The sequence below is a fragment of the Metopolophium dirhodum genome, chromosome 6, assembly GCF_019925205.1.
Source record: "Metopolophium dirhodum isolate CAU chromosome 6, ASM1992520v1, whole genome shotgun sequence".
NCBI lineage: Eukaryota > Metazoa > Arthropoda > Insecta > Hemiptera > Aphididae > Metopolophium > Metopolophium dirhodum.
This window is the reverse complement of record NC_083565.1, coordinates 9330257-9343781: the sequence shown is the minus strand read 5'-3', so window position 1 is coordinate 9343781 and position 13525 is coordinate 9330257. Positions and strand designations below refer to the sequence as shown.

At 27.2% G+C, this 13525-nt stretch overlaps 1 long non-coding RNA gene across 3 annotated transcripts; it reads right to left on the bottom strand.

The window, feature by feature from the left end:
- Positions 1-3574: 3574 nt before the first annotated feature.
- On the bottom strand, positions 3575-6995 carry LOC132947932 (uncharacterized). Of its 3 annotated transcripts, none has more exons than XR_009664967.1 (5): positions 6750-6995; positions 6241-6344; positions 5817-5990; positions 5484-5555; positions 3575-3710 (listed from the first exon to the last, which is right to left on the bottom strand). It is a non-coding gene; the product is annotated as an uncharacterized LOC132947932 (long non-coding RNA). The 3 variants fall into 3 exon arrangements; XR_009664966.1 differs by having other exon boundaries at positions 5817-5982; XR_009664968.1 differs by lacking the exon at positions 5817-5990.
- Positions 6996-13525: the final 6530 nt, after the last annotated feature.

Sequence of the window (13525 nt, the reverse complement as noted above, 5' to 3'; positions counted from 1 at the left end):
ATCAATTATATAAACAATTTAAATTATATATTTAGAATTATTAAATTAGATATTCGTTGGAACTAATTTCAAATTTTCTCGAAGAAAATTATCATTGGTTTAATATAACAAAAATTAAAAACTATTTCTTAAGTGTGGAATAATTTTGAAGTATTTGAAATACTTTATTCAGAATACTATTTTTTATGAAGTATTATACATATTTCGAATAATATTTTTCATAATTAACTTACTCAAGTATTTTGCACAAGCCTGCTTTTGAAACACTAACAACCACGGTAGATTATGATCTACCTTGCTAACAACACTAGTAAGTACCTCCTACATATCGAATACATCGAATATTGGTATCATTTTAAAATCTTAATTTAAAAGTAGGGAATTAGTCCTATATACAGAATAAGATTATTGCATTATTTTATTTAATAATGCTGATACATAATTATAAAATATCACTGCCAACAAGTGTTAATCTATTAAAAGGTTAGGATTTATAATTAAATATTTTGTTTGATTGATTTATGATACGTTTGCCTAAATCTTTTTTTTACTTTGGTGCCACTGCGGTTAAATATTATTTTAACAACAGTTTTTCAATCATAGTTTAAATCTCGGTTACACCTAACCCACTTATTTTACCGGCCGAATATGGTGGTTTAACCTTAGTTTAACGATTGTAATACGGGCATTTAGTGGCATAATGTATAATAGAAAATAAGATATTATATGCAGCAATATGATAGATAAGTATATATTTTAGATTACTTTTGTAATTTATTGATTATTTATTACTCAACACCACAAAGTGGAATAAGTAATGAGTGTTCTATTAACAAATTTTAAATAAATAAACTACACTATACATATTTGTACTCTTATTATAGTGAGAAAAAAATAGATTGATACACATTATGTGTCAAAAATACAAATCAAATAATAAAAACAATTTGTTTTAAGACTAAAACCATTAATATAAAAATAAATAAATAAACTCTTAGCATATTAAACAGCAGATTTTTCAAATTTATGTTTACATTTAAATATAAATAGACATATATTTTAAGCCAAAAAAAAAAAGGAATTAAACAATCAAGAATGTCCAACCTTACTGAAAAAATTCTTAGCTAAGACATTGGTAGGTAAGTACTTGCATTCACAAATAAATTAATGACAATCAGCAACAACACGTGTAAAGCCTATAATTGGACTTCATCTTTACATGTGCAATTCTTTTGAACCCTGGGAATATATTATATAATCATTGAAAAGTGGGTTTGACTATGTATTATTCTGGGTCGTTTTGATTTGGCTTTAATTAGGTAATAATTAATTAATACAGTAGTCATTAAATGTTTATCTTGTAATACAGTGCTTGAAATGGACTGGAACGCACCAGAATGGTATTTTGGATTGTAAAAATATTAAGTAAATATTGAAAAAAATAAAAGTGGCACTCAGTAAGAAGTTTCTGACAGTATCACAAAAAGAGAATAAAAATTATAAAAATTTGTTTTTGATAAATAATAAACTAGAAGTACAATTATAGGCTCTACATAATATGTTGTTGCCACTTGTCATTAATCAAAACAATTAGGATTAATATTTTCTGCTTTTTTCCAAAATATCAATACATTTTTTAATATGCCCACAGTTAAAAAATGATTCTGCATTAAGCAATAAAACATTTAAGTCTGTCGGTTTACGTGTAAGTAGTTCTTAACATATTTATTGCGTGTTTAAAATAGTAATTTCATAGAAACGCAAAAAATATGTAAGGAACTATTACAACCATTTTGAATTTTGATTTTCTAACTTGGCAGAGTTTAGAAGATTTTCTCTAAAAAAAAAACATACAATTTAGAACATTAATAATATTTAGTTTATTTCAATAAATAAATTAGTATTGTAAACAATTAGATTTTTATTCTATAACAAAATGCAATAGAACAGAAGAACCTCCATGCTTTTTTTCTGAATTTTTGGCCACTGTTAGAAAACACCAATAATAATGTAAGAAATGAGTTGTTCCATTGTGTTTAGTAAAATTTCTTTTTTTTAAAGATTTTATATTATTTGACATTTTTATTATAAAAACGATTAAAAAAGTGAATTTAAAAAAATTATTTCAAATTGCAGTTAAATTCCAATAATTGGTTGAGGACAAGTATGTTAAAGCTAAGGTTTACTGACTAGTATATTTTAAATATTGAGAGGGATGTTGCAAATAACATAAAACAGAATCATCGTTAGAAAAGTACAGCAGAGTACGAGGAAATTAATTTTAAAATAATATATTATAGTTTTATTAACTAATATCAAACGTTTGCTATTTGTATTAAATTTGTTATATTGGTCGTCACTTGTAAAATATTATATTGTAATCATAAGATAATTTTTAACTTTTTAAGTGTATTAACATACAAAGTGGTTAACATACCAATAAATAATAATTTGAATTGCTGAAGTTGTGTTACAAAAATATGTTATTAATAGTTTTGGTAGTTTTGTATAGGCGCGTGTGTGTGTGTGGGATTAGTTAGATAGGTATACATAATTTTAGAGTTTTTATAATTTCAATGTAGTTGTGCCTATGCTTTTTGGTGGACAGAAAATAATTTGAGGTAAATGAATAGGTATTTAATGTATAATTTTACAGAAAATCTATAAATTAGTATAAAGGATTAACCTAGGGCTGTTAGATTATTTTTTTTACCACTCGATTAAAAAATTTCACGTTTTAATCAATTATTTCGATAAATCGAAATTTAATAATCAAACCGAAAATTGATTTTTTAACGACCGATTAATCGATTTTTTTAACAAGGGTAAATTGATTCTTTATTTTCTACACAATTTTAAACAAGATTTACAGGATGACTTGTAGATGTGGATGTCCACTTTTATAATATATAAATATAATGTACTATTAATTATATTATTATTATTTGATTTATCGGAAATTCGATTATTTGGCGATTAATCGCATTTGATAAAAACTGTAAAATAATCATCGTAATAATCCATTAATCAAAATAATCAAACAGCCCTAGATTAACCTTAGTTTGGACACAACCAGAAATATTAGAATGAATTTTAGTTTATTTAATAGCATAAGCATATAGTGTACAAAGGTTTAACACATTAACTGCCATGTGATCGCTGATGGTCATCTATAATTCTCAAATTGAATACTTTTGTGATCGCTGTTGCCCAAAGTTGATCATTATGCGTTAAAAGTTAAATTAATAGTTTAATTGTGGACCAACAATGATAAAATTAAGTGAAACAATCCCAAAATTAAATTTTCCTAAAACTAAAATTCAAATATAATTTAAATTCTAAACATTTGCCATATGTATAATGAGTATTAAAATATAAATTATAACAATATTGGTTCACGAGGTTATTCGAGCAAGTACAATTTGAAAACAAAAAACGAATCAGAGCAAAGATAATCTGTCGGTCTGGTCTTTATTACTTAGTATATTATATTATTATTATTAAATTAAATTTTAATATATTCAGAATGTAAGTTGAATTAATTTGTATTAATCTAAAAAATGTTGAATGCTATTAGTTTATACCTCTATAGCTCCATAAAGCAGCGTTATATGATCTTCAGATAATTTAATCGACCTGGCTATTCCAAGCATAGCTCCAGCCAAATCCTTCACTTATGTAAACTCTTATTCGTCAGAGATATTTTGAATCTTAAAAAATAAAAAAATAAATTATTTTAAAATAAGTTGGTAAAAAGTTGTCTTGAGTAAAAAGACTAACATTTGTGTTACAATATTAAATTTGAAAGCAATAACTGTTATATACCATTGAAATAGAAAAAGAAATATACACACTTAAAAAATAGTAAAATTAATGTTACAGGAAGCAGTGACGAGGAAAACATAGTTGAGGACACAAAAGAGAAAAATAAGCCTAACAAAAGAGTATTGGTTGGAGAGGTATCAACCAGGCCCACGAGGTCAAAGAAATTACCTAGCACATTTTAAGATTTTGTAATATAAATTATTAATTAAGGCCCAGTGCGGCGTTTACATAATTATGTATTATTATAATTATTTTTTTTTTGTACTATTATATCAAGAACAGTTATAAACATTGTATTATTAAGTAAAGAGAGAGATTTTACATACCATTGTCAACACTGAAATTATTATTATTATTTCTATGTACCAATGTAACTATTGTATTATTGTAAGGTTAAGTCACCTTGACTCACTCAATAAACATATTCACTTAGGGCATGTATTACAATAGTCGATTACACTTCGATTATGTTTAACCCACTGATTTAACCGGCCGAATTCCACGGTTCAACCGCAGATTGGCTATTGTAATACACCAGATGAGCACCAGAGGCTAGATTTTTACCATATTATGACATGCAGAAAAAATAATGAAAACATGCAACAAATATGCATATAGAATTTTAAAAAAAGGATGATAAAAATAATAATAAAAAATGTACATCACTAAACCTTATATTTCGTAATTATCATTTGTTTAGGTATACAAAACAGGACTATTGCAAGAGAAGAAAATATGAGAAGAATAGAGGCATTTGAAGTGTTGTGTTACATGTGGATATAAAAGATAAGTTAGACTGATAGAACTACTAATGAAGAAGTTTTGGAAAAAGTATCCAAGAGGAAATTAATATAGAAGAATTAAAAAAAAAAAAAAAATTGCGAAATTAATTAATAAGTCATATTTTAAGACACGAAGGGTTGCTATTACTAATCTTAGAAGGAATAATTAATGGAAAAAATCATAGAGAATGACTAAGATTGCAATACATAAGTCAGATAATAGAAGATCAAGGATGTAATTCATACCAAGAGTTGAAGAGGAAGGCTACCTAGTGATAGAGAAACATGGAAGTTCCAAGCAAACCGATCATTAGATTAAATACCGTAGAGGTACACAAAAAATTTAAAATACATTTAATAGCTGAATTAGTTACCAATACAAAACAAATAGTTATTTATAAACAAGTTAATATAGAACCTATAGTTAATTTTTATCAGTTAAAATACTAATTCTAATATCAAAATATACATGTAATTTGTACTTAAAATACAAATATAACAAAATATGCTCTACTACTTGAAAAAGAGTTAAATAAGCAAAATAGAAAAAAATTACTTTATAATATAATCTTGCTACAATGAAACAACGTTTAATTTCACTTATTAAGGTTTTGGATGATTATTGGTAAACATGTTTATAATTCATACTTAATGTTTTAAGTACTATATAACATTATAACATAGTAGGTAAGTACTAATGTAATACATCATTCTTGAATCTCTAATCTACTTAAGTAAAAAAACTAAAATGCTGTAAGCAGTTAAATTTATAGTAGCTTCAAGGTGCGAGTTACAGAGAGTTGACTGTATTTAACTTTAAAAAAAATAAACTCAGATCCCTATACACAATAATATTAATAACTATAAATTATTTACTTTAAACGGTCTTTTTTTGATAAGATCTCTGTAATAACTGATATTGGTGCTTCGCAATCTGAATGTTACATCCTGTAAGTATTATAATTATTAATATATTTATATATTTATAGTTAATAAAATTAGTTTTTTATGTTTATCAACAACTATAAAATTAAATTAACTTTATCTTAATAAAGACTTTATGATACCTAATAATTTGTAAAAGTGGCTTTTTTAGACAAAGTTCTCACTTAATAGTACCCCATACCCATTTTTTGTCTTAAAACAAAGTTACATTGCAAATTTATATTCAGGAGTTCAAATTATCTATAATAATCAGCTGTTACGCACTTGCTATAATTAAGACAATAAATGAAGGTGTAGTGTCCTCTTAAATGTAAACATACTACAAACATTTGCAACAACAAAAATATACCACAAGAATTGTAGTCCCTCCAATCTTCCGATTTGATGTATTATTTATGAGATTTCCTAATAAAGGATGTCACAACAACATCTGAAAATCTCAATAATTATTACATATTGAAATAGGAGTTTTGAAGGATAAAAATATAATAAGTGAATTTTGTTATTAAAATGTCTAATAATAATTACTTATCAATTCGGTAATTAGACCTCTTATAAATATCAAATTGAAAAATAGGATTTTACTCATTTTTCATTAACATGATATCCTCACAGTTAGTACGATTGGCCCACAAAGGCCAAATATAATTAGTTGAATTAATAATATATTACCGAGTATATTACTTACAAATGGTAATGAATTCATAGTTGAAGTATTATACGTGCAATTTTTCAAATACCGACAATTTATAATGATAAACATAAATGTATCATCAGACTGTTCAAAATGAACTGCAAAAACAAAATATATATTTATTGTAATAAGTACATTATAATAAATAAAATTGATATTAAATGCCAAAATCACAGCCTATATAAAATCGTAGACCTAAGATATTCTCTGTGTTATTTTAAATAAAATAATTAGGTCATTTCTTATAATATTACGTACATTGACTTATGAATATGAAAACTTTAAAAAATATAATATAATAATAGAGAAGAAAAGACAAAGTGATGTAAAGTTTAACATAAATAAATTAGTAATACATATTTAGTTGATACAGCATTATAGCAATCAAAATATACTGTTATATATATATAAATAACATACAATTTAGCAATAATTTACAATAAAGAATAAAATTAATACACATTATTATTCAATATATAATCTTATATCATGCTTATACTCACTTTACGTCTCTACAAGAACGACGGGGTGATCCACAGAACCGCAGGTGGCATCAAAACTCGAGCACACCACACAGAATGTTTTAAAGATATTCCAGGTCCATGATCTAGAACAGTAGTAGGTACTCTGGACTCTAGTCCACCCATAAGTATTTAAGTCCGGTGAAGTGAAGTGTGAACTATAAAAAGTGTGAACTATAGCAAAGATTAACAAAATTATGTGAGTAAAATTCTAAATCACATATTGGAAAATCGTTGGCAAACAATGAACATAATATTAAACATGATAAAGAAAAGAGGTATGTCAGCAGCTTTCCGAATTTGAAACATGTTGGCGCATCCCCACTATTTCCTATGTGTTTCCCATGGCGTTGGCAGCCATATTGCTTTTCTCCGTCAATTTTATCATCAGTGTCTATGTTATAAACATTGTGGAGAAAAGCAATATGGTAGATATGCGTATCACAAAGTTGCTGGCATACCTGCAGCTCTTTTCTTGATCACGATATTAAAGGTTATAATGGCGGTTATAAATTATAAATTATAATAGCGGTTGGCGACGGTTGGCGCACGTTGACAATATTCTAGTATAATAAATTACGGCTCTATAACAGCCGCCAACATCATAGTACCCATAAGAAATAAGTAGTTGAATGCCGGAAGTTTCAAGTGTTTTAATAATAAGTATTTAAGTCATTCGCCTATCGATAAGAATTAACACATCGATAGTTATAATTAATAATCGATAGATCGATTTGCAATAACGATTGTGAAACGAAATCAATGTTCAGTACCAGAAAGAGACAACCGCGGGAGCGCTAATGTTTTAAATGTATCAACAAACGAATACTCTTGAATGCCTTTCTATTTACTTGCTTTTCTATGGAAATGTCCGAGGAACAAAAGTCCGATACTCCGATTTAATTTTTTTCGGAGAAAAAGTCCCGTTTGATTTTTGTTATATATGCAACTAATGTTAGACGGGTTGTCATTTTTGCCAGTAATAATATAGTTTACGACTGAATGAAATATTTAAAGATGGTCTGTAGACCAACCATTTTACTACTTAACTGAATTAGTGTAGTGATTCCATCTTGTCCTAAACTATTGTTGACCGCGAGTTGAATACTATGAGCAGTGCACGTTACATCGTATGTTTCAGAGATATTTGTCAATAACTGTACAGCATTTATTGCATTTCTCGCATTGTCTGTGACAACTGTCATAATTTTCCCACCAATTTCCCATTTATCAAACGTATCTTCTAATTGATGAGCAAGATTTACAGCAGCATGAGATTCCTCCATTTCATGTGTTGGAAGTGTATACGACAACATTTTGAATATTTTATTTTAAATATATTGCGAACTATGATGAAAAATCGATGCATTTCTAATTATTATTTACTCATTTTAAGTCTTCTCACCTATCTATATACATATTAATATATAGATATAATTAACACAATAGGTATAATATTTCTGTTAAATAAAACAGCAAAACATAATTTTACTTTAAAAATCAGATTAGGTATATTTCTAAATAAATACAGTGTGATCACGATAAGTGGAAACACTCAGTAAATATGTTCAGACTTAACTTAATTTTATTTTGTTTTTTTGTTATTTGTTTAATTATGATACGTCTTATATAAAAAATATTCTTTGTAAAAAAAAAGATAATTTACGGTTTATGAACATAATATATATTAAATGTACTTACCTTCGTGTTACAGTTGTAGGTGATTTTATACTATGTATAGTTTTTAAATGTCTGCCCAAAGATCCTGTTGTTCCATCAATACAACAAAATTCATTGTTATCATTTTCTGTACACAAATCACAGTAAAAGCTTTAACGCCATGCCGTTTGGCATACAGCCACACCCAACTTTAACACTTATTACTCATCTTATGAATTAATAAAATAGTTATCTATTGTTATTTAAGTATGGAAACATATGGCAATGTACAAGACGTGAACAACACACAAATGAAATAATATCACTCCAAATTATAGAACCTAACTCGTAATTTAAGTTTTATTAATATAACGTAGGTATTTACGAATTTGCGATAATGTTGTTATCTTCACTATTAAATATCTATCATACTCGTTAAAGTTGCTTCAATGACGTCGTTCCGTAAATTAAAGTTAAAAATATTAACTCTAGATTTTGATCAGCTTGCCGTACTGACTTCATCTATGTGTATAAATGTCAACTATCGGCCGATAACAAACAATATAAGAGACAAAATAACTCAGAACACGAAAATTGTATAGCACACGTCAGAATAACATGGCAATATTATTAATAAAAAAAAAAAATGTATTATACAAGTTTCTGGACTTTAAATACACGGGTATCTAAACTTTTAATAGGGCTATTTGGTGCAAATGGCACCATTGGGTTTGGTCAAGTCCCCCAATTCGAAACCGAGTAATTAGTACTAATTTTTATATTCTGTGGTACTAAGCAATATGGCCTATAGGAAGAAGGGGCTTGAGTCCCCCAAACAAATTTAGGATCACGCATCAAAAAAATATATGAAAAAAATTTATAAAAACACACGTCATCATTGTAAAATCAATACTTTCATCGCTCATTCGCTCCGCTCAGAATCTAAAAAAATAAACTGTAATATCTTATATCCATAAGAAATATGCAACGTTTATGGGGCTACGATGAACTACTGTCAACATCGCACTAACGATATTTGCGACTTTGCGAGGGTTGGAACAATAACCGTTTCGTACACATTTTGTTGGACACGCGCGTAACCTGCAACTGTCTGGTAATATTAAATTTTAAAATGCATGAATAGTAGATATACTACGGGTTATATAGCTAAAATAGTGGTACAAGAATTATAGGTGAAGGGATTTCGGATTGTTATGTATAATTAGGGTTTTGAAATTTTATGAAATTTATTTTCTTGAAATATTTCATTAACTATTTCATTTTGATGATAAATAAAAATAAAATCTTTATTATACCTAAAAGTTTATAATCGTCAACTTCTAAGTGAATATTTTTAAAAGTTGGTTTATTGTATGAAACAAAAAAAAGATGTAACATATTTACATATAATTTATAAGTTGTTTAACAAATCTATAATAATCATAACAAACTATAATATGATCTAAGTATTAAATAATGAGCCCAGAGCACCTTCACACCACTCAGCCACATATACACACATATTATACGACTTTTGTACACTTTATAATTACTGAAAATACACTATTATTTCATTCATTGTTGGAATTGACTTCAACTCTATTTCAAACCATTATCTTTTCCGATATACAACAATATTTTAAAACCCATGTAAAAAAATGTATTTATTCTCAAAATAATGCCAGGAATATTTTTCAGCACTATAAAATATAGAATATACAAATATGAAATAATAATCAACAAAATACTAATATGATATTCTTTAATTCTAAGTGTGTAATCAATTTATTGTTCCTAATCATCTATAACCGAACACGTTTAAAAGAAGAAAAAATATTTTTCATAATTTCATTGAAATATTTCGAGAACAGTGAAATTTTCAATTCTGAAATATTTCAAGTGAACTACATATATCAAATTTAGAACCCTATATGTATAATTATGACGGATTGAAATTTGCAGTTTGATGTGAAGCGTGAACCCGCGAATAACGATCGTGGCCAGAGATTGTATCTACCTACCTGTGTTGGTCAACTGCAATGGTGCTATTTTAGAGTAGGTACCTAAGGTACCTAAGGTAGGTGACCTACCTACATTATAATCGTGGCCGTTGCTAGATCATATTATACCGGTTTTCGCGTAATTCAGCACTGATCGTTATACACTATTTTCCTATTCTACCTATTTAGTATTTACGCATTTGATACGCACTTATATATTTTATATTGATATATCAAATTAATATAATAAAATAAATAATAGTTATAATCTTTCTAAATAGTTGAAAACTAATTTGATTGATTTCTTTGATTCGTTGCATCTATAAATAAATAACAACAAACTATTTAGTATTGAAAACATTTTCCCACTCAGTCCGTCACTGCCAATATAATTGTGTACACAAAAATACAGTTTACGGGAATAATAATCCAGGTGTGTAGAATCAACCAAATTTAATAATTTTTTTTAAACTAATAAAGGATAATGTTATACGGGCCGCGCCGAACTCCGTTTTTCAATATTTTTATCTCAAACTTTATAATATGTCTTAAAAAATAATAAAAATGTTAAGTGTTTTTTTTATAAATTATATTTTAGGTACCATTATTTGAAATAAAATAAAATAAAAATCGAAATTCAATGGGGCCTGTAGAAAGTCTACTTCTTTCAGATAAAAAAAATAGTTATCAAAATCCAACAATTTTACAAGGCCTGAGAATTTTTCTAAGTAATTTTTTTCTATATAACACACACTATAAATAGGTATCAGGTAGTAGATTAATGTAAAAGTATTATGCTTAAGGTGCCAATTAAAAAATAAAATTGTATTTTAAAATTTTATAGAATTACGGAAAATTACGGAAAAACTAGCACCAAGCCCCTTAAATAGTCAAACTAAAGTTTAGACGACCTTTTTTTTTGTGATACAAAATAACCTTTATAATTTTATATTATACATTTAATAAATTATTTCTATTTTTCATAATTATTGGAATTTTTTTATATCTAATGCTAAGGAATATAATTTCTATAGGAATATAAAACTATAATTAATATATCTTCAAATATTCTTATAATAATATAATATAGGCTGACTTACACGTCTTACTATCTTCACACACAATCTGTTTCGTATGCAATGATTTAATTAACAAGTATATCAAGTGACTTATACTTAATACACTTCAATGTTCACATATTAGTGACAACTACTGAATTACCTACCGATAATTTAGTATAATAATTTATATTTCGTAAAGCCGCCCCAATACTCAGTCACTTTTAAAATTGATACCTTTTTCTGAGATTCGAAAACTTTGATTATGGCTATAGGTATATAACAATAAATTAAAATCACCGAGATAAAAACTATATTATATAGTAATGCATTACACAATCAAAATATTCTTGACAAAACTTACATGTTTTTAAAGTGCACGCTAATCATGTTGTATCCTACGCAAATTGATTAAATCGTCCACTCGGTAGGTGCTGCAGTGTGCCAGTATACCACCTACTAATTACTATTGACTATTGTGCTGTTATGCCTATATAATATAATTCTTATTGTACCTAGGTAGCCGGTAGGTACTGTCAAAACTCACATACGCGGAAAAAGTGATTCCCGAGTACCGATACTACCGGTTACAAGATTTGTTCAAATTAGGATATTATAACTCAATTTAGGTAATAATTACAGAAAATGTGGTATCGGCACAGGGGAATTTAAGGGTTCAAACTTCGGGACATGGTAAACTGCGGCAAAATTAACCTTTTTCTAAAAGTTGATATGTAAACTGCGGCAAAAAAAAATTTTACATTATACAATCTGCGACAAAACTGATAAGATACATTATACAAACTGCGGCAACTTATTTTATATACCTTTTATATATGCTTCCTATATAATACATATCGATACGATAACCTATATATTATGCGTTTGTCGTTTAATTAGGTATAATACGTATTTTATCGGTGGCCTAACTTCATGATCGATAATAACGTTTGTAGTTTGTACGCTAGCTATCTTGTAACATGAACATTGCCTATAATAGTATACTCCATATAGAAGTCTCTAGAAACTCATGGAGTATTAGGCGTAAAAATAAAAAAAAAACAATTTTAAAATAGAAAAATATTATTATTTCTAAACTGATCCAAAACTGATTTATCTTGTATTAGAGTTTTTTCCTTGTTGAAGACCAATTTGGCCTTGCATGTTTTATTAGCGCATTCCCACGTTTTATTACCACTTATTTTTGATTCATATTTAAATTTGAATTTAAAATTGTAAAGGAACCAATATTACCGATTTGCTTCGTTAAAATTTAAAAATACATTTGGATTTACCTTACCAATTTCTACGCAAGACGCAACATCACATAATTAATTAAATGATAAACGTACATAGGTACACATGGATAGGTATATATGATTTAGGTACCATAATATAGTATAGGTATAGGTATAGAAGGTATATAAAATAAGTTGCCGCAGTTTGTATAATGTATCTTATCGGTTTTGTCGCAGATTGTATAGAGTAAAATTTTTTTTTGCCGCAGTTTACATATCAACTTTTAGAAAAAGGTTAATTTTGCCGCAGTTTACATACAGCCCAAAATTCAAGCCTACTTCGAAATGTTTTCAAACAGTAATTTTTTTCGTCATGCAGCTATGTAAAATACAATTTTTAATTTTTTTTTTTTAAACACCATACTTACCTACATTATATTATTATATATAAACCCTAGTACAGGTTATGTATGCCGTATCCTCCGGTGTTATACGTTATTTCATGATTAATATCGTAGTTTGCTTCGCGTCTAGTGTTTGATGGTTTAAATATTTCTTCGAAAATAATATAATACTCTTGTAGGCTGTAGCGTCTATAATGCATGTCGATAATCATTATACTCTGTATAAAGGCCCAACAAATTTTCTATTTAAAATAGAATTATAGAATTATAATATAGAATTTTCTGTCCTACGAATTTTTAGTCGTTAAATCTGTAACAATTGATTTATACACTCGACAATACGAAAAGAGAAGAAACAATAATTTTTTGTGTACATATATACAAAAATTATGTTTATTA